The 18,860-nt window shown below is 39.1% G+C and overlaps 17 non-coding genes across 17 annotated transcripts; 9 read left to right on the top strand and 8 right to left on the bottom strand.

Annotated features, from left to right (window-relative positions):
- The first annotated feature begins 120 nt into the window (after positions 1–120).
- Positions 121–192, top strand: TRNAQ-UUG (transfer RNA glutamine (anticodon UUG)). The gene has a single exon. It is a non-coding gene; the product is annotated as a tRNA-Gln (tRNA).
- Positions 193–1,505: 1,313 nt separating this feature from the next.
- TRNAM-CAU (transfer RNA methionine (anticodon CAU)) lies at positions 1,506–1,578 on the bottom strand. Its single transcript has one exon. It is a non-coding gene; the product is annotated as a tRNA-Met (tRNA).
- Positions 1,579–7,016: 5,438 nt separating this feature from the next.
- On the top strand, positions 7,017–7,088 carry TRNAE-UUC (transfer RNA glutamic acid (anticodon UUC)). Its single transcript has one exon. It is a non-coding gene; the product is annotated as a tRNA-Glu (tRNA).
- Positions 7,089–7,741: 653 nt separating this feature from the next.
- On the top strand, positions 7,742–7,813 carry TRNAE-UUC (transfer RNA glutamic acid (anticodon UUC)). The gene has a single exon. It is a non-coding gene; the product is annotated as a tRNA-Glu (tRNA).
- Positions 7,814–8,466: 653 nt separating this feature from the next.
- TRNAE-UUC (transfer RNA glutamic acid (anticodon UUC)) lies at positions 8,467–8,538 on the top strand. Its single transcript has one exon. It is a non-coding gene; the product is annotated as a tRNA-Glu (tRNA).
- A 1,192-nt stretch (positions 8,539–9,730) lies between these two features.
- TRNAM-CAU (transfer RNA methionine (anticodon CAU)) lies at positions 9,731–9,803 on the bottom strand. Its single transcript has one exon. It is a non-coding gene; the product is annotated as a tRNA-Met (tRNA).
- Positions 9,804–14,303: 4,500 nt separating this feature from the next.
- Positions 14,304–14,375, top strand: TRNAE-UUC (transfer RNA glutamic acid (anticodon UUC)). The gene has a single exon. It is a non-coding gene; the product is annotated as a tRNA-Glu (tRNA).
- A 469-nt stretch (positions 14,376–14,844) lies between these two features.
- On the bottom strand, positions 14,845–14,917 carry TRNAM-CAU (transfer RNA methionine (anticodon CAU)). Its single transcript has one exon. It is a non-coding gene; the product is annotated as a tRNA-Met (tRNA).
- Positions 14,918–15,185: 268 nt separating this feature from the next.
- On the bottom strand, positions 15,186–15,258 carry TRNAM-CAU (transfer RNA methionine (anticodon CAU)). The gene has a single exon. It is a non-coding gene; the product is annotated as a tRNA-Met (tRNA).
- A 111-nt stretch (positions 15,259–15,369) lies between these two features.
- TRNAE-UUC (transfer RNA glutamic acid (anticodon UUC)) lies at positions 15,370–15,441 on the top strand. The gene has a single exon. It is a non-coding gene; the product is annotated as a tRNA-Glu (tRNA).
- Positions 15,442–15,957: 516 nt separating this feature from the next.
- On the bottom strand, positions 15,958–16,030 carry TRNAM-CAU (transfer RNA methionine (anticodon CAU)). Its single transcript has one exon. It is a non-coding gene; the product is annotated as a tRNA-Met (tRNA).
- A 268-nt stretch (positions 16,031–16,298) lies between these two features.
- TRNAM-CAU (transfer RNA methionine (anticodon CAU)) lies at positions 16,299–16,371 on the bottom strand. The gene has a single exon. It is a non-coding gene; the product is annotated as a tRNA-Met (tRNA).
- A 111-nt stretch (positions 16,372–16,482) lies between these two features.
- Positions 16,483–16,554, top strand: TRNAE-UUC (transfer RNA glutamic acid (anticodon UUC)). The gene has a single exon. It is a non-coding gene; the product is annotated as a tRNA-Glu (tRNA).
- Positions 16,555–17,023: 469 nt separating this feature from the next.
- On the bottom strand, positions 17,024–17,096 carry TRNAM-CAU (transfer RNA methionine (anticodon CAU)). Its single transcript has one exon. It is a non-coding gene; the product is annotated as a tRNA-Met (tRNA).
- A 268-nt stretch (positions 17,097–17,364) lies between these two features.
- On the bottom strand, positions 17,365–17,437 carry TRNAM-CAU (transfer RNA methionine (anticodon CAU)). Its single transcript has one exon. It is a non-coding gene; the product is annotated as a tRNA-Met (tRNA).
- Positions 17,438–17,548: 111 nt separating this feature from the next.
- TRNAE-UUC (transfer RNA glutamic acid (anticodon UUC)) lies at positions 17,549–17,620 on the top strand. The gene has a single exon. It is a non-coding gene; the product is annotated as a tRNA-Glu (tRNA).
- A 700-nt stretch (positions 17,621–18,320) lies between these two features.
- TRNAE-UUC (transfer RNA glutamic acid (anticodon UUC)) lies at positions 18,321–18,392 on the top strand. The gene has a single exon. It is a non-coding gene; the product is annotated as a tRNA-Glu (tRNA).
- Positions 18,393–18,860: the final 468 nt, after the last annotated feature.

Below are 18,860 nucleotides of genomic sequence, written 5' to 3' on the forward strand. Positions count from 1 at the left end.
CAGAAGCTATGCCCTCTTGATTATTGTGGGAGGTCAACTTTGATTGATAGCTGACCCTTTATTGTAATTACACGTACTGCCAGTTTAGTAGAAATATCCAAACCTCACTCTATTTTCAAGGGTTCCATGGTGTAATGTTTAGCACTCTGGACTTTGAATCCAGCAATCCGAGTTCAACTCTCGGTGGGACCTTGCCACAGTTTACTTCCTTCCGAGGGTAGTACCTTTTCAATGAGGTATTGTATTGATAGTGCTTGTTGTACGCCATAAACACAATTTAGCAACACAAATGTTTTTTATAATATTCTCTCGTAGAGATAATTAAACGAATGGAATTGAGGGCATATGAAATCAACAAATTTAAAGGGTCTTTTTATGGCATGTAATGCAAACACTGGCTCTACTTGCAGCTCGTAGGGTGTTCAGTACAGACAGACCTTGGAAATTAGTATGATCCACATTGTAGATTATCCAAATGGAAACTAATTTACAGACTTTTTGCCTTGGCAGTAGCTGCCTAACACTGGTTACTACAGTTAACTTTTCAGTCAACTGAAATTCATAATTTCATTTCCCAGTTTTTTCCCATTGAGTTGGTAGTAGTATTTTCCCTTTCTAAATGCAGGGTTCTAGCTTTTGTTATATAACCGCAATAGAAAATAATTGTACATCTTGGTGATCATGCAGGCACAGAAGCTATGCCCTCTTGATTATTGTGGGAGGTCGACTTTGATTGATAGCCGACCCTTTATTGTAATTACACGTACTGCCTGTTTAGTAGAAATATCCAAACCTCACTCTATTGTCAAGGGTGCCATGGTGTAATGGTTAGCACTCTGGACTTTGAATCTAGCAAACCGAGTTCAACTCTCGGTGGGAACTTGCCACAGTTTACTTCCTTCTGAGTGTAGTACCTTTTTAATGAGTATTGTATTGATAGTGCTTGTTGTACGCCATAAACACGATTTAGCAATACAAATGTTTTTTATAATATTCTCTCGTAGAGATAATTAAACGAATGGAATTGAGAGCATATAAAATCCACAAATTTAAAGGGTCTTTTTATGGCATGTAATGCAAACACTGGCTGTACTTGCAGCTCGTAGGGTGTTCAGTACAGACAGACCTTGGAAATTAGTATGATCCACATTGTAGATTATCCAAATGGAAACTAATTTACAGTCTTTTTGCCTTGGCAGTAGCTGCCTGACACTGGTTACTACCCTTAACTTTTCAGTCAACTGAAATTCATAAATTTATTTCCCAGTTTTTTCCCATTGAGTTGGTAATAGTATTTTCCCTTTCTAAATGCAGGGTTCTAGCTTTTGTTATATAACCGCAATAGAAAATAATTGTACATCTTGGTGATCATGCAGGCACAGAAGCTATGCCCTCTTGATTATTGTGGGAGGTCGACTTTGACCTTTCCTCATATATTAAAAACGTTTCGGCAGAAAAACCCGATTTCCTGCATGAATGGAGGAAGACAAAAACTCACTGAATAGTGCCTCGTGTGAGGATCGAACTCACGACCTTCAGATTATGAGACTGACACGCTTCCTACTGCGCTAACGAGGCAACCACCAGATGTTTGTAGACAAGCTCAAAGCGGCAAAATGAAAAAATATATATACATTATCTTTATTCCCACTTTTTCTTAGTCCATAACTCATTTTACTTAAAAACTGCTTCCATATGGTCTAGCGGTTAGGATTCCTGGTTTTCACCCAGGTGGCCTGGGTTCGGCTCCTGGTATGGGGAAGAACATTTTACTAGTCTTGCATTTTCAAAGGTTGAGCGTTATAGGATAAAAGTGCTCTTTGTGGCCATAAATTCTAACTTATCTTTGTTTACCCATTCCTCCTCTTTTCACAAGATCCTATTTGACCTTGAAAACTCAAATAATTCCTATTGTTCCCTTCTCACTCCAAGTCAACAACCCCTTTATCCTGTCAGTTTGGCTCATTTTCCTTTTTTTAATGAACTAGTTTCGCCAATAAATAAGAAACCATCAGACTATTTCACCCAATCTGATTGGGACTTTGCTTTAATATTGTCACAAATAGGCTTCTACCTGGCTATACACGTTGTGCCTCATGACGTACACACTATCCCTCCATGTTTCACACACTTGCACCCCATTATCCATTTTATTTCTATTGAGGCACTTTACTCATTACTGCCCCCTATATTTCACTCATAGTATTACACTTGCACACACACACTATTCATTTATTATTTCTTACTACACATCCCATGCACCACACACCACTCCCCTCAAGACCAGTGGGAGTGGCTATTATTATTTAAAGCACCTGCTCACTCCTTCATCAGCATTTTCTGACCTGGCTGTGTCCATTTGCAAGTATGGCCTTTTTCTGTGTTTTCATATATGTCCCCTTGTTTTTATCGGTTCTGTTTGTACATCAGGAACGTTCTGTTCCATTTAAGGAGTTAGGGACTCGCAAGTCTGGGGATCCTTGTCGTGGATTGCGAGCTTGCGTCCTTTTGGCCAAAATGATTACTAATACCCCAGGTATTTTTCATTACTACATATATTCGCTTCTCTTGGACACAGCTGGGTCTTTGATGCTGGGAGAGCATGGTGTGTTGTTGTTTGGCATAGCAAGCAGGGTAGCCCGCTCTATGAACTATCAAGGCGTCACAAATAGGCTTCTACCTGGCTATACACGTTGTGCCTCATGACGTACACACTATCCCTCCATGTTTCACACACTTGCACCCCATTATCCATTTTATTTCTATTGAGGCACTTTACTCATTACTGCCCCCTATATTTTACTCATAGTATTACACTTGCACACACACACTATTCATTTATTATTTCTTACTACACATCCCATGCACCACACACCACTCCCCTCAAGACCAGTGGGAGTGGCTATTATTATTTAAAGCACCTGCTCACTCCTTCATCAGCATTTTCTGACCTGGCTGTGTCCATTTGCAAGTATGGCCTTTTTCTGTGTTTTCATATATGTCCCCTTGTTTTTATCGGTTCTGTTTGTACATCAGGAACGTTCTGTTCCATTTAAGGAGTTAGGGACTCGCAAGTCTGGGGATCCTTGTCGTGGATTGCGAGCTTGCGTCCTTTTGGCCAAAATGATTACTAATACCCCAGGTATTTTTCATTACTACATATATTCGCTTCTCTTGGACACAGCTGGGTCTTTGATGCTGGGAGAGCATGGTGTGTTGTTGTTTGGCATAGCAAGCAGGGTAGCCCGCTCTATGAACTATCAAGGCGTCACAAATAGGCTTCTACCTGGCTATACACGTTGTGCCTCATGACGTACACACTATCCCTCCATGTTTCACACACTTGCACCCCATTATCCATTTTATTTCTATTGAGGCACTTTACTCATTACTGCCCCCTATATTTCACTCATAGTATTACACTTGCACACACACACTATTCATTTATTATTTCTTACTACACATCCCATGCACCACACACCACTCCCCTCAAGACCAGTGGGAGTGGCTATTATTATTTAAAGCACCTGCTCACTCCTTCATCAGCATTTTCTGACCTGGCTGTGTCCATTTGCAAGTATGGCCTTTTTCTGTGTTTTCATATATGTCCCCTTGTTTTTATCGGTTCTGTTTGTACATCAGGAACGTTCTGTTCCATTTAAGGAGTTAGGGACTCGCAAGTCTGGGGATCCTTGTCGTGGATTGCGAGCTTGCGTCCTTTTGGCCAAAATGATTACTAATACCCCAGGTATTTTTCATTACTACATATATTCGCTTCTCTTGGACACAGCTGGGTCTTTGATGCTGGGAGAGCATGGTGTGTTGTTGTTTGGCATAGCAAGCAGGGTAGCCCGCTCTATGAACTATCAAGGCGTCACAAATAGGCTTCTACCTGGCTATACACGTTGTGCCTCATGACGTACACACTATCCCTCCATGTTTCACACACTTGCACCCCATTATCCATTTTATTTCTATTGAGGCACTTTACTCATTACTGCCCCCTATATTTCACTCATAGTATTACACTTGCACACACACACTATTCATTTATTATTTCTTACTACACATCCCATGCACCACACACCACTCCCCTCAAGACCAGTGGGAGTGGCTATTATTATTTAAAGCACCTGCTCACTCCTTCATCAGCATTTTCTGACCTGGCTGTGTCCATTTGCAAGTATGGCCTTTTTCTGTGTTTTCATATATGTCCCCTTGTTTTTATCGGTTCTGTTTGTACATCAGGAACGTTCTGTTCCATTTAAGGAGTTAGGGACTCGCAAGTCTGGGGATCCTTGTCGTGGATTGCGAGCTTGCGTCCTTTTGGCCAAAATGATTACTAATACCCCAGGTATTTTTCATTACTACATATATTCGCTTCTCTTGGACACAGCTGGGTCTTTGATGCTGGGAGAGCATGGTGTGTTGTTGTTTGGCATAGCAAGCAGGGTAGCCCGCTCTATGAACTATCAAGGCGTCACAAATAGGCTTCTACCTGGCTATACACGTTGTGCCTCATGACGTACACACTATCCCTCCATGTTTCACACACTTGCACCCCATTATCCATTTTATTTCTATTGAGGCACTTTACTCATTACTGCCCCCTATATTTCACTCATAGTATTACACTTGCACACACACACTATTCATTTATTATTTCTTACTACACATCCCATGCACCACACACCACTCCCCTCAAGACCAGTGGGAGTGGCTATTATTATTTAAAGCACCTGCTCACTCCTTCATCAGCATTTTCTGACCTGGCTGTGTCCATTTGCAAGTATGGCCTTTTTCTGTGTTTTCATATATGTCCCCTTGTTTTTATCGGTTCTGTTTGTACATCAGGAACGTTCTGTTCCATTTAAGGAGTTAGGGACTCGCAAGTCTGGGGATCCTTGTCGTGGATTGCGAGCTTGCGTCCTTTTGGCCAAAATGATTACTAATACCCCAGGTATTTTTCATTACTACATATATTCGCTTCTCTTGGACACAGCTGGGTCTTTGATGCTGGGAGAGCATGGTGTGTTGTTGTTTGGCATAGCAAGCAGGGTAGCCCGCTCTATGAACTATCAAGGCGTCACAAATAGGCTTCTACCTGGCTATACACGTTGTGCCTCATGACGTACACACTATCCCTCCATGTTTCACACACTTGCACCCCATTATCCATTTTATTTCTATTGAGGCACTTTACTCATTACTGCCCCCTATATTTCACTCATAGTATTACACTTGCACACACACACTATTCATTTATTATTTCTTACTACACATCCCATGCACCACACACCACTCCCCTCAAGACCAGTGGGAGTGGCTATTATTATTTAAAGCACCTGCTCACTCCTTCATCAGCATTTTCTGACCTGGCTGTGTCCATTTGCAAGTATGGCCTTTTTCTGTGTTTTCATATATGTCCCCTTGTTTTTATCGGTTCTGTTTGTACATCAGGAACGTTCTGTTCCATTTAAGGAGTTAGGGACTCGCAAGTCTGGGGATCCTTGTCGTGGATTGCGAGCTTGCGTCCTTTTGGCCAAAATGATTACTAATACCCCAGGTATTTTTCATTACTACATATATTCGCTTCTCTTGGACACAGCTGGGTCTTTGATGCTGGGAGAGCATGGTGTGTTGTTGTTTGGCATAGCAAGCAGGGTAGCCCGCTCTATGAACTATCAAGGCGTCACAAATAGGCTTCTACCTGGCTATACACGTTGTGCCTCATGACGTACACACTATCCCTCCATGTTTCACACACTTGCACCCCATTATCCATTTTATTTCTATTGAGGCACTTTACTCATTACTGCCCCCTATATTTCACTCATAGTATTACACTTGCACACACACACTATTCATTTATTATTTCTTACTACACATCCCATGCACCACACACCACTCCCCTCAAGACCAGTGGGAGTGGCTATTATTATTTAAAGCACCTGCTCACTCCTTCATCAGCATTTTCTGACCTGGCTGTGTCCATTTGCAAGTATGGCCTTTTTCTGTGTTTTAATATTGTTTCTTTTTAGGCAAGATCCTATTTTGGATTTAAAGCTCAAATCATTCCCATCTCTTCTACTCACTCAAAAATGACAAGGAAATCAACAACACTTTCCTCATATATTAAAAACGTTTCGGCAGAAAAACCCAATTTCCTGCATGAATGGAGGAAGACAAAAACTCACTGAACAGTGCCTCGTGTGAGGATCGAAAAAATATATATACATTTTCTTTATTCCCACTTTTTCTTAGTCCATAACTCATTTACTTAATAACTGCTTCCATATGGTCTAGCGGTTCGGATTCCTGGTTTTCACCCAGGTGGCCTGGGTTCGGCTCCTGGTATGGGGAAGAACCTTTTACTAGTCTTGCATTTTCAAAGGTTGAGCGTTATAGGATAAAAGTGCTCTTTGTGGCCATAAATTCTAACTTATCTTTGTTTACCCATTCCTCCTCTTTTCACCAGATCCTATTTGAGCTTGAAAACTCAAATAATTCCTATTGTTCCCTTCTCACTCCAAGTCAACAACCCCTTTATCCTGTCAGTTTGGCTAATTTTCCTTTTTTTAATGAACTAGTTTCGCCAATAAATAGGAAACCATCAGACTATTTCACCCAATCTGATTGGGACTTTGCTTTAATATTGTTTCTTTTTAGGCAAGATCCTATTTTGGATTTAAAGCTCAAATCATTCCCATCTCTTCTACTCACTCAAAAATGACAAGGAAATCAACAACACTTTCCTCATATATTAAAAACGTTTCGGCAGAAAAACCAGATTTCCTGCATGAATGGAGGAAGACAAAAACTCACTGAACAGTGCCTCGTGTGAGGATCGAACTCACAACCTTCAGATTATGAGACTGACACGCTTCCTAATGCGCTAACGAGGCAACCACCAGATGTTTGTAGACAAGCTCAAAGCGGCAAAATGAAAAAATATATATACATTTTCTTTATTCCCACTTTTTCTTAGGCCATGACTCATTATACTTAATAACTGTTTCCATATGGTCTAGCGGTTAGGATTCCTGGTTTTCACCCAGGTGGCCTGGGTTCGACTCCCAGTATGGGAAATAACCTTTTACTAGTCTTGCATTTTCAAAGGTTGAGCGTTATAGGATAAAAGTGCTCTTTGTGGCCATAAATTCTAACTTATCTTTGTTTACCCATTCCTCCTCTTTTCACCAGATCCTATTTGAGCTTGAAAACTCAAATAATTCCTATTGTTCCCTTCTCACTCCAAGTCAACAACCCCTTTATCCTGTCAGTTTGGCTAATTTTCCTTTTTTTAATGAACTAGTTTCACCAATAAATAAGAAACCATCAGACTATTTCACCCAATCTGATTGGGACTTTGCTTTAATATTGTTTCTTTTTAGGCAAAATCCTTTTTTGGATTTAAAGCTCAAATCATTCCCATCTCTTCTACTCACTCAAAAATGACAAGGAAATAAACAACACTTTCCTCATATATTAAAAACGTTTCGGCAGAAAAACCCGATTTCCTGCATGAATGGAGGAAGACAAAAACTCACTGAACAGTGCCTCGTGTGAGGATCGAACTCACGACCTTCAGATTATGAGACAGACACGCTTCCTACTGCGCTAACGAGGCAACCACCAGATGTTTGTAGACAAGCTCAAAGCGGCAAAATGAAAAAATATATATAAATTTTCTTTATTCCCACTTTTTCTTAGTCCATGACTCATTGTACTTGATAACTGCTTCCATATGGTCTAGCGGTTAGGATTCCTGGTTTTCACCCAGGTGGCCTGGGTTCGACTCCCGGTATGGGAAATAACCTTTTACTAGTCTTGCATTTTCAAAGGTTGAGCGTTATAGGATAAAAGTGCTCTTTGTGGCCATAAATTCTAACTTATCTTTGTTTACCCATTCCTCCTCTTTTCACCAGATCCTATTTGAGCTTGAAAACTCAAATAATTCCTATTGTTCCCTTCTCACTCCAAGTCAACAACCCCTTTATCCTGTCAGTTTGGCTAATTTTCCTTTTTTTAATGAACTAGTTTCGCCAATAAATAGGAAACCATCAGACTATTTCACCCAATCTGATTGGGACTTTGCTTTAATATTGTTTCTTTTTAGGCAAGATCCTATTTTGGATTTAAAGCTCAAATCATTCCCATCTCTTCTACTCACTCAAAAATGACAAGGAAATCAACAACACTTTCCTCATATATTAAAAACGTTTCGGCAGAAAAACCAGATTTCCTGCATGAATGGAGGAAGACAAAAACTCACTGAACAGTGCCTCGTGTGAGGATCGAACTCGCAACCTTCAGATTATGTGACTGACACGCTTCCTACTGCGCTAACGAGGCAACCACCAGATGTTTGTAGACAAGCTCAAAGCGGCAAAATGAAAAAATATATATACATTTTCTTTATTCCCACTTTTTCGTAGGCCATGACTCATTATACTTAATAACTGCTCCCATATGGTCTAGCGGTTAGGATTTCTGGTTTTCACCCAGGTGGCCCGGGTTCGACTCCTGGTATGGGAAAGAACCTTTCACTAGTCTTGCACTTTCAAAGGTTGAGCGTTATAGGATAAAAGTGCTCTTTGTGGCCATAAATTCTAACTTATCTTTGTTTACAAATTCTTCCTCTTTTCACCAGATCCTATTTGAGCTTGAAACTCAAATAATTCCTATTGTTCCCTTCTCACTCCAAGTCAACAACCCCTTTATCCTGTCAGTTTGGCTAATTTTCCTTTTTTTAATGAACTAGTTTCGCCAATAAATAAGAAACCATCAGACTATTTCACCCAATCTGATTGGGACTTTGCTTTAATATTGTTTCTTTTTAGGCAAAATCCTATTTTGGATTTAAAGCTCAAATCATTCCCATCTCTTCTACTCACTCAAAAATGACAAGGAAATCAACAACACTTTCCTCATATATTAAAAACGTTTCGGCAGAAAAACCCGATTTCCTGCATGAATGGAGGAAGACAAAAACTCACTGAAAAGTGCCTCGTGTGAGGATCGAACTCACGACCTTCGGATTATGAGACTGACACGCTTCCTACTGTGCTAACAAGGCAACCACCAGATGTTTGTAGACAAGCTCAAAGCGGCAAAATGAAAAAATATATATAAATTTTCTTTATTCCCACTTTTTCTTAGTCCATGACTCATTTTACTTAATAACTGTTTCCATATGGTCTAGCGGTTAGGATTCCTGGTTTTCACCCAGGTTGCCTGGGTTCGACTCCCAGTATGGGAAATAACCTTTTACTAGTCTTGCATTTTCAAAGGTTGAGCGTTATAGGATAAAAGTGCTCTTTGTGGCCATAAATTCTAACTTATCTTTGTTTACCCATTCCTCCTCTTTTCACCAGATCCTATTTGAGCTTGAAACTCAAATAATTCCTATTGTTCCCTTCTCACTCCAAGTCAACAACTCCTTTATCCTGTCAGTTTGGCTAATTTTCCTTTTTTTAATGAACTAGTTTCGCCAATAAATAAGAAACCATCAGACTATTTCACCCAATCTGATTGGGACTTTGCTTTAATATTGTTTCTTTTTAGGCAAAATCCTATTTTGGATTTAAAGCTCAAATCATTCCCATCTCTTCTACTCACTCAAAAATGACAAGGAAATCAACAACACTTTCCTCATATATTAAAAACGTTTCGGCAGAAAAACCCGATTTCCTGCATGAATGGAGGAAGACAAAAACTCACTGAACAGTGCCTCGTGTGAGGATCGAACTCACGACCTTCAGATTATGAGACTGACACGCTGCCTACTGCGCTAACGAGGCAACCGCCAGATGTTTGTAGACAAGCTCAAAGCGGCAAAATGAAAAAATATATATAAATTTTCTTTATTCCCACTTTTTCTTAGTCCATGACTCATTGTACTTAATAACTGCTCCCATATGGTCTAGCGGTTAGGATTCCTGGTTTTCACCCAGGTGGCCTGTGTTCGACTCCCGGTATGGGAAATAACCTTTTACTAGTCTTGCATTTTCAAAGGTTGAGCGTTATAGGATAAAAGTGCTCTTTGTGGCCATAAATTCTAACTTATCTTTGTTTACCCATTCCTCCTCTTTTCACCAGATCCTATTTGAGCTTGAAACTCAAATAATTCCTATTGTTCCCTTCTCACTCCAAGTCAACAACCCCTTTATCCTGTCAGTTTGGCTAATTTTCCTTTTTTTAATGAACTAGTTTCGCCAATAAATAAGAAACCATCAGACTATTTCACCCAATCTGATTGGGACTTTGCTTTAATATTGTTTCTTTTTAGGCAAAATCCTATTTTGGATTTAAAGCTCAAATCATTCCCATCTCTTCTACTCACTCAAAAATGACAAGGAAATCAACAACACTTTCCTCATATATTAAAAACGTTTCGGCAGAAAAACCCGATTTCCTGCATGAATGGAGGAAGACAAAAACTCACTGAACAGTGCCTCGTGTGAGGATCAAACTCACGACCTTCGGATTATGAGACTGACACGCTTCCTACTGCGCTAACGAGGCAACCACCAGATGTTTGTAGACAAGCTCAAAGCGGCAAAATGAAAAAATATATATAAATTTTCTTTATTCCCACTTTTTCTTAGTCCATGACTCATTTTACTTAATAACTGCTTCCATACGGTCTAGCGGTTAGGATTGCTGGTTTTCACCCAGGTGGCCTGGGTTCGACTCCCGGTATGGGAAATAACCTTTTACTAGTCTTGCATTTTCAAAGGTTGAGCGTTATAGGATAAAAGTGCTCTTTGTGGCCATAAATTCTAACTTATCTTTGTTTACCCATTCCTCCTCTTTTCACCAGATCCTATTTGAGCTTGAAACTCAAATAATTCCTATTGTTCCCTTCTCACTCCAAGTCAACAACCCCTTTATCCTGTCAGTTTGGCTAATTTTCCTTTTTTTAATGAACTAGTTTCGCCAATAAATAAGAAACCATCAGACTATTTCACCCAATCTGATTGGGACTTTGCTTTAATATTGTTTCTTTTTAGGCAAAATCCTATTTTGGATTTAAAGCTCAAATCATTCCCATCTCTTCTACTCACTCAAAAATGACAAGGAAATCAACAACACTTTCCTCATATATTAAAAACGTTTCGGCAGAAAAACCCGATTTCCTGCATGAATGGAGGAAGACAAAAACTCACTGAACAGTGCCTCGTGTGAGGATCAAACTCACGACCTTCGGATTATGAGACTGACACGCTTCCTACTGCGCTAACGAGGCAACCACCAGATGTTTGTAGACAAGCTCAAAGCGGCAAAATGAAAAAATATATATAAATTTTCTTTATTCCCACTTTTTCTTAGTCCATGACTCATTTTACTTAATAACTGCTTCCATACGGTCTAGCGGTTAGGATTGCTGGTTTTCACCCAGGTGGCCTGGGTTCGACTCCCGGTATGGGAAATAACCTTTTACTAGTCTTGCATTTTCAAAGGTTGAGCGTTATAGGATAAAAGTGCTCTTTGTGGCCATAAATTCTAACTTATCTTTGTTTACCCATTCCTCCTCTTTTCACCAGATCCTATTTGAGCTTGAAAACTCAAATAATTCCTATTGTTCCCTTCTCACTCCAAGTCAACAACCCCTTTATCCTGTCAGTTTGGCTAATTTTCCTTTTTTTAATGAACTAGTTTCACCAATAAATAAGAAACCATCAGACTATTTCACCCAATCTGATTGGGACTTTGCTTTAATATTGTTTCTTTTTAGGCAAAATCCTTTTTTGGATTTAAAGCTCAAATCATTCCCATCTCTTCTACTCACTCAAAAATGACAAGGAAATCAACAACACTTTCCTCATATATTAAAAACGTTTCGGCAGAAAAACCCGATTTCCTGCATGAATGGAGGAAGACAAAAACTCACTGAACAGTGCCTCGTGTGTGGATCAAACTCACGACCTTCAGATTATGAGACTGACACGCTTCCTACTGCGCTAACGAGGCAACCACCAGATGTTTGTAGACAAGCTCAAAGCGGCAAAATGAAAAAATATATATACATTTTCTTTATTCCCACTTTTTCTTAGGCCATGACTCATTGTACTTAATAACTGCTCCCATATGGTCTAGCGGTTAGGATTCCTGGTTTTCACCCAGGTGGCCCGGGTTCGACTCCTGTTATGGGAAAGAACCTTTCACTAGCACTTTCAAAGGTTGAGCGTTATAGGATAAAAGTGCTCTTTGTGGCCATAAATTCTAACTTATCTTTGTTTACCCATTCCTCCTCTTTTCACCAGATCCTATTTGAGCTTGAAACTCAAATAATTCCTATTGTTCCCTTCTCACTCCAAGTCAACAACCCCTTTATCCTGTCAGTTTGGCTAATTTTCCTTTTTTTAATGAACTAGTTTCGCCAATAAATAAGAAACCATCAGACTATTTCACCCAATCTGATTGGGACTTTGCTTTAATATTGTTTCTTTTTAGGCAAAATACTATTTTGGATTTAAAGCTCAAATCATTCCCATCTCTTCTACTCACTCAAAAATGACAAGGAAATCAACAACACTTTCCTCATATATTAAAAACGTTTCGGCAGAAAAACCCGATTTCCTGCATGAATGGAGGAAGACAAAAACTCACTGAAAAGTGCCTCGTGTGAGGATCGAACTCACGACCTTCGGATTATGAGACTGACACGCTTCCTACTGCGCTAACGAGGCAACCACCAGATGTTTGTAGACAAGCTCAAAGCGGCAAAATGAAAAAATATATATAAATTTTCTTTATTCCCACTTTTTCTTAGTCCATGACTCATTTTACTTAATAACTGTTTCCATATGGTCTAGCGGTTAGGATTTCTGGTTTTCACCCAGGTGGCCTGGGTTTGACTCCCAGTATGGGAAATAACCTTTTACTAGTCTTGCATTTTCAAAGGTTGAGCGTTATAGGATAAAAGTGCTCTTTGTGGCCATAAATTCTAACTTATCTTTGTTTACCCATTCCTCCTCTTTTCACCAGATCCTATTTGAGCTTGAAAACTCAAATAATTCCTATTGTTCCCTTCTCACTCCAAGTCAACAACCCCTTTATCCTGTCAGTTTGGCTAATTTTCCTTTTTTTAATGAACTAGTTTCGCCAATAAATAAGAAACCATCAGACTATTTCACCCAATCTGATTGGGACTTTGCTTTAATATTGTTTCTTTTTAGGCAAAATACTATTTTGGATTTAAAGCTCAAATCATTCCCATCTCTTCTACTCACTCAAAAATGACAAGGAAATCAACAACACTTTCCTCATATATTAAAAACGTTTCGGCAGAAAAACCCGATTTCCTGCATGAATGGAGGAAGACAAAAACTCACTGAAAAGTGCCTCGTGTGAGGATCGAACTCACGACCTTCGGATTATGAGACTGACACGCTTCCTACTGCGCTAACGAGGCAACCACCAGATGTTTGTAGACAAGCTCAAAGCGGCAAAATGAAAAAATATATATAAATTTTCTTTATATCCACTTTTTCTTAGTCCATGACTCATTTTACTTAATAACTGTTTCCATATGGTCTAGCGGTTAGGATTCCTGGTTTTCACCCAGGTGGCCTGGGTTTGACTCCCAGTATGGGAAATAACCTTTTACTAGTCTTGCATTTTCAAAGGTTGAGCGTTATAGGATAAAAGTGCTCTTTGTGGCCATAAATTCTAACTTATCTTTGTTTACCCATTCCTCCTCTTTGTGGCCATAAATTCTAACTTATCTTTGTTTACCCATTCCTCCTCTTTCCACCAGATCCTATTTGAGCTTGAAAACTCAAATAATTCCTATTGTTCCCTTCTCACTCCAAGTCAACAACCCCTTTATCCTGTCAGTTTGGCTAATTTTCCTTTTTTTAATGAACTAGTTTCGCCAATAAATAAGAAACCATCAGACTATTTCACCCAATCTGATTGGGACTTTGCTTTAATATTGTTTCTTTTTAGGCAAAATCCTATTTTGGATTTAAAGCTCAAATCATTCCCATCTCTTCTACTCACTCAAAAATGACAAGGAAATCAACAACACTTTCCTCATATATTAAAAACGTTTCGGCAGAAAAACCCGATTTCCTGCATGAATGGAGGAAGACAAAAACACACTGAAAAGTGCCTCGTGTGAGGATCGAACTCACGACCTTCGGATTATGAGATTGACACGCTTCCTACTGTGCTAACGAGGAAACCACCAGATGTTTGTAGACAAGCTCAAAGCGGCAAAATGAAAAAATATATATAAATTTTCTTTATTCCCACTTTTTCTTAGTCCATGACTCATTTTACTTAATAACTGTTTCCATATGGTCTAGCGGTTAGGATTCCTGGTTTTCACCCAGGTGGCCTGGGTTCGACTCCCAGTATGGGAAATAACCTTTTACTAGTCTTGCATTTTCAAAGGTTGAGCGTTATAGGATAAAAGTGCTCTTTGTGGCCATAAATTCTAACTTATCTTTGTTTACCCATTCCTCCTCTTTTCACCAGATCCTATTTGAGCTTGAAAACTCAAATAATTCCTATTGTTCCCTTCTCACTCCAAGTCAACAACCCCTTTATCCTGTCAGTTTGGCTAATTTTCCTTTTTTTAATGAACTAGTTTCGCCAATAAATAAGAAACCATCAGACTATTTCACCCAATCTGATTGGGACTTTGCTTTAATATTGTTTCTTTTTAGGCAAAATACTATTTTGGATTTAAAGCTCAAATCATTCCCATCTCTTCTACTCACTCAAAAATGACAAGGAAATAAACAACACTTTCCTCATATATTAAAAAAGTTTCGGCAGAAAAACCCGATTTCCTGCATGAATGGAGGAAGACAAAAACTCACTGAACAGTGCCTCGTGTGAGGATCGAACTCACGACCTTCAGATTATGAGACTGACACGCTTCCTACTGCGCTAACGAGGCAACCACCAGATGTTTGTAGACAAGCTCAAAGCAGCAAAATGAAAAAATATATATACATTTTCTTTATTCCCACTTTTTCTTAGTCCATGACTCATTTCTTTTTAGGCAAAATCCTATTTTGGATTTAAAGCTCAAATCATTCCCATCTCTTCTACTCACTCAAAAATGACAAGGAAATCAACAACACTTTCCTCATATATTAAAAACGTTTCGGCAGAAAAACCAGATTTCCTGCATGAATGGAGGAAGACAAAAACTCACTGAACAGTGCCTCGTGTGAGGATCGAACTCACGACCTTCAGATTATGAGACTGACACGCTTCCTACTGCGCTAACGAGGCAACCACCAGATGTTTGTAGACAAGCTCAAAGCGGCAAAATGAAAAAATATATATACATTTTCTTTATTCCCACTTTTTCTTAGGCCATGACTCATTGTACTTAATAACTGCTCCCATATGGTCTAGCGGTTAGGATTCCTGGTTTTCACCCAGGTGGCCCGGGTTCGACTCCTGGTATGGGAAAGAACCTTTCACTAGTCTTGCATTTTCAAAGGTTGAGCGTTATAGGATAAAAGTGCTCTTTGTGGCCATAAATTCTAACTTATCTTTGTTTACCCATTCCTCCTCTTTGTGGCCATAAATTCTAACTTATCTTTGTTTACCCATTCCTCCTCTTTTCACCAGATCCTATTTGAGCTTGAAAACTCAAATAATTCCTATTGTTCCCTTCTCACTCCAAGTCAACAACCCCTTTATCCTGTCAGTTTGGCTAATTTTCCTTTTTTTAATGAACTAGTTTCGCCAATAAATAAGAAACCATCAGACTATTTCACCCAATCTGATTGGGACTTTGCTTTAATATTGTTTCTTTTTAGGCAAAATCCTATTTTGGATTTAAAGCTCAAATCATTCCCATCTCTTCTACTCACTCAAAAATGACAAGGAAATCAACAACACTTTCCTCATATATTAAAAACGTTTCGGCAGAAAAACCAGATTTCCTGCATGAATGGAGGAAGACAAAAACTCACTGAACAGTGCCTCGTGTGAGGATCGAACTCACGACCTTCAGATTATGAGACTGACACGCTTCCTACTGCGCTAACGAGGCAACCACCAGATGTTTGTAGACAAGCTCAAAGCAGCAAAATGAAAAAATATATATACATTTTCTTTATTCCCACTTTTTCTTAGTCCATGACTCATTTCTTTTTAGGCAAAATCCTATTTTGGATTTAAAGCTCAAATCATTCCCATCTCTTCTACTCACTCAAAAATGACAAGGAAATCAACAACACTTTCCTCATATATTAAAAACGTTTCGGCAGAAAAACCAGATTTCCTGCATGAATGGAGGAAGACAAAAACTCACTGAACAGTGCCTCGTGTGAGGATCGAACTCACGACCTTCAGATTATGAGACTGACACGCTTCCTACTGCGCTAACGAGGCAACCACCAGATGTTTGTAGACAAGCTCAAAGCGGCAAAATGAAAAAATATATATACATTTTCTTTATTCCCACTTTTTCTTAGGCCATGACTCATTGTACTTAATAACTGCTCCCATATGGTCTAGCGGTTAGGATTCCTGGTTTTCACCCAGGTGGCCTGGGTTCGACTCCCAGTATGGGAAATAACCTTTTACTAGTCTTGCATTTTCAAAGGTTGAGCGTTATAGGATAAAAGTGCTCTTTGTGGCCATAAATTCTAACTTATCTTTGTTTACCCATTCCTCCTCTTTTCACCAGATCCTATTTGAGCTTGAAAACTCAAATAATTCCTATTGTTCCCTTCTCACTCCAAGTCAACAACCCCTTTATCCTGTCAGTTTGGCTAATTTTCCTTTTTTTAATGAACTAGTTTCGCCAATAAATAAGAAACCATCAGACTATTTCACCCAATCTGATTGGGACTTTGCTTTAATATTGTTTCTTTTTAGGCAAAATACTATTTTGGATTTAAAGCTCAAATCATTCCCATCTCTTCTACTCACTCAAAAATGACAAGGAAATAAACAACACTTTCCTCATATATTAAAAAAGTTTCGGCAGAAAAACCCGATTTCCTGCATGAATGGAGGAAGACAAAAACTCACTGAACAGTGCCTCGTGTGAGGATCGAACTCACGACCTTCAGATTATGAGACTGACACGCTTCCTACTGCGCTAACGAGGCAACCACCAGATGTTTGTAGACAAGCTCAAAGCAGCAAAATGAAAAAATATATATACATTTTCTTTATTCCCACTTTTTCTTAGTCCATGACTCATTTCTTTTTAGGCAAAATCCTATTTTGGATTTAAAGCTCAAATCATTCCCATCTCTTCTACTCACTCAAAAATGACAAGGAAATCAACAACACTTTCCTCATATATTAAAAACGTTTCGGCAGAAAAACCAGATTTCCTGCATGAATGGAGGAAGACAAAAACTCACTGAACAGTGCCTCGTGTGAGGATCGAACTCACGACCTTCAGATTATGAGACTGACACGCTTCCTACTGCGCTAACGAGGCAACCACCAGATGTTTGTAGACAAGCTCAAAGCGGCAAAATGAAAAAATATATATACATTTTCTTTATTCCCACTTTTTCTTAGGCCATGACTCATTGTACTTAATAACTGCTCCCATATGGTCTAGCGGTTAGGATTCCTGGTTTTCACCCAGGTGGCCCGGGTTCGACTCCTGGTATGGGAAAGAACCTTTCACTAGTCTTGCATTTTCAAAGGTTGAGCGTTATAGGATAAAAGTGCTCTTTGTGGCCATAAATTCTAACTTATCTTTGTTTACCCATTCCTCCTCTTTGTGGCCATAAATTCTAACTTATCTTTGTTTACCCATTCCTCCTCTTTTCACCAGATCCTATTTGAGCTTGAAAACTCAAATAATTCCTATTGTTCCCTTCTCACTCCAAGTCAACAACCCCTTTATCCTGTCAGTTTGGCTAATTTTCCTTTTTTTAATGAACTAGTTTCGCCAATAAATAAGAAACCATCAGACTATTTCACCCAATCTGATTGGGACTTTGCTTTAATATTGTTTCTTTTTAGGCAAAATCCTATTTTGGATTTAAAGCTCAAATCATTCCCATCTCTTCTACTCACTCAAAAATGACAAGGAAATCAACAACACTTTCCTCATATATTAAAAACGTTTCGGCAGAAAAACCAGATTTCCTGCATGAATGGAGGAAGACAAAAACTCACTGAACAGTGCCTCGTGTGAGGATCGAACTCACGACCTTCAGATTATGAGACTGACACGCTTCCTACTGCGCTAACGAGGTAACCACCAGATGTTTGTAGACAAGCTCAAAGCGGCAAAATGAAAAAATATATATACATTTTCTTTATTCCCACTTTTTCTTAGGCCATGACTCATTGTACTTAATAACTGCTCCCATATGGTCTAGCGGTTAGGATTCCTGGTTTTCACCCAGGTGGCCCGGGTTCGATTCCTGGTATGGGAAAGAACCTTTCACTAGTCTTGCATTTTCAAAGGTTGAGCGTTATAGGATAAAAGTGCTCTTTGTGGCCATAAATTCTAACTTATCTTTGTTTACCCATTCCTCCTCTTTGTAGCCATAAATTCTAACTTATCTTTGTTTACCCATTCCTCCTCTTTTCACCAGATCCTATTTGAGCTTGAAAACTCAAATAATTCCTATTGTTCCCTTCTCACTCCAAGTCAACAACCCCTTTATCCTGTCAGTTTGGCTAATTTTCCTTTTTTTAATGAACTAGTTTCGCCAATAAATAAGAAACCATCAGACTATTTCACCCAATCTGATTGGGACTTTGCTTTAATATTGTTTCTTTTTAGGCAAAATCCTATTTTGGATTTAAAGCTCAAATCATTCCCATCTCTTCTACTCACTCAAAAATGACAAGGAAATCAACAACACTTTCCTCATATATTAAAAACGTTTCGGCAGAAA

Source organism: Rhinoderma darwinii, chromosome 3, assembly GCF_050947455.1.
Source record: "Rhinoderma darwinii isolate aRhiDar2 chromosome 3, aRhiDar2.hap1, whole genome shotgun sequence".
Taxonomy (NCBI): Eukaryota; Metazoa; Chordata; class Amphibia; order Anura; family Rhinodermatidae; genus Rhinoderma; species Rhinoderma darwinii.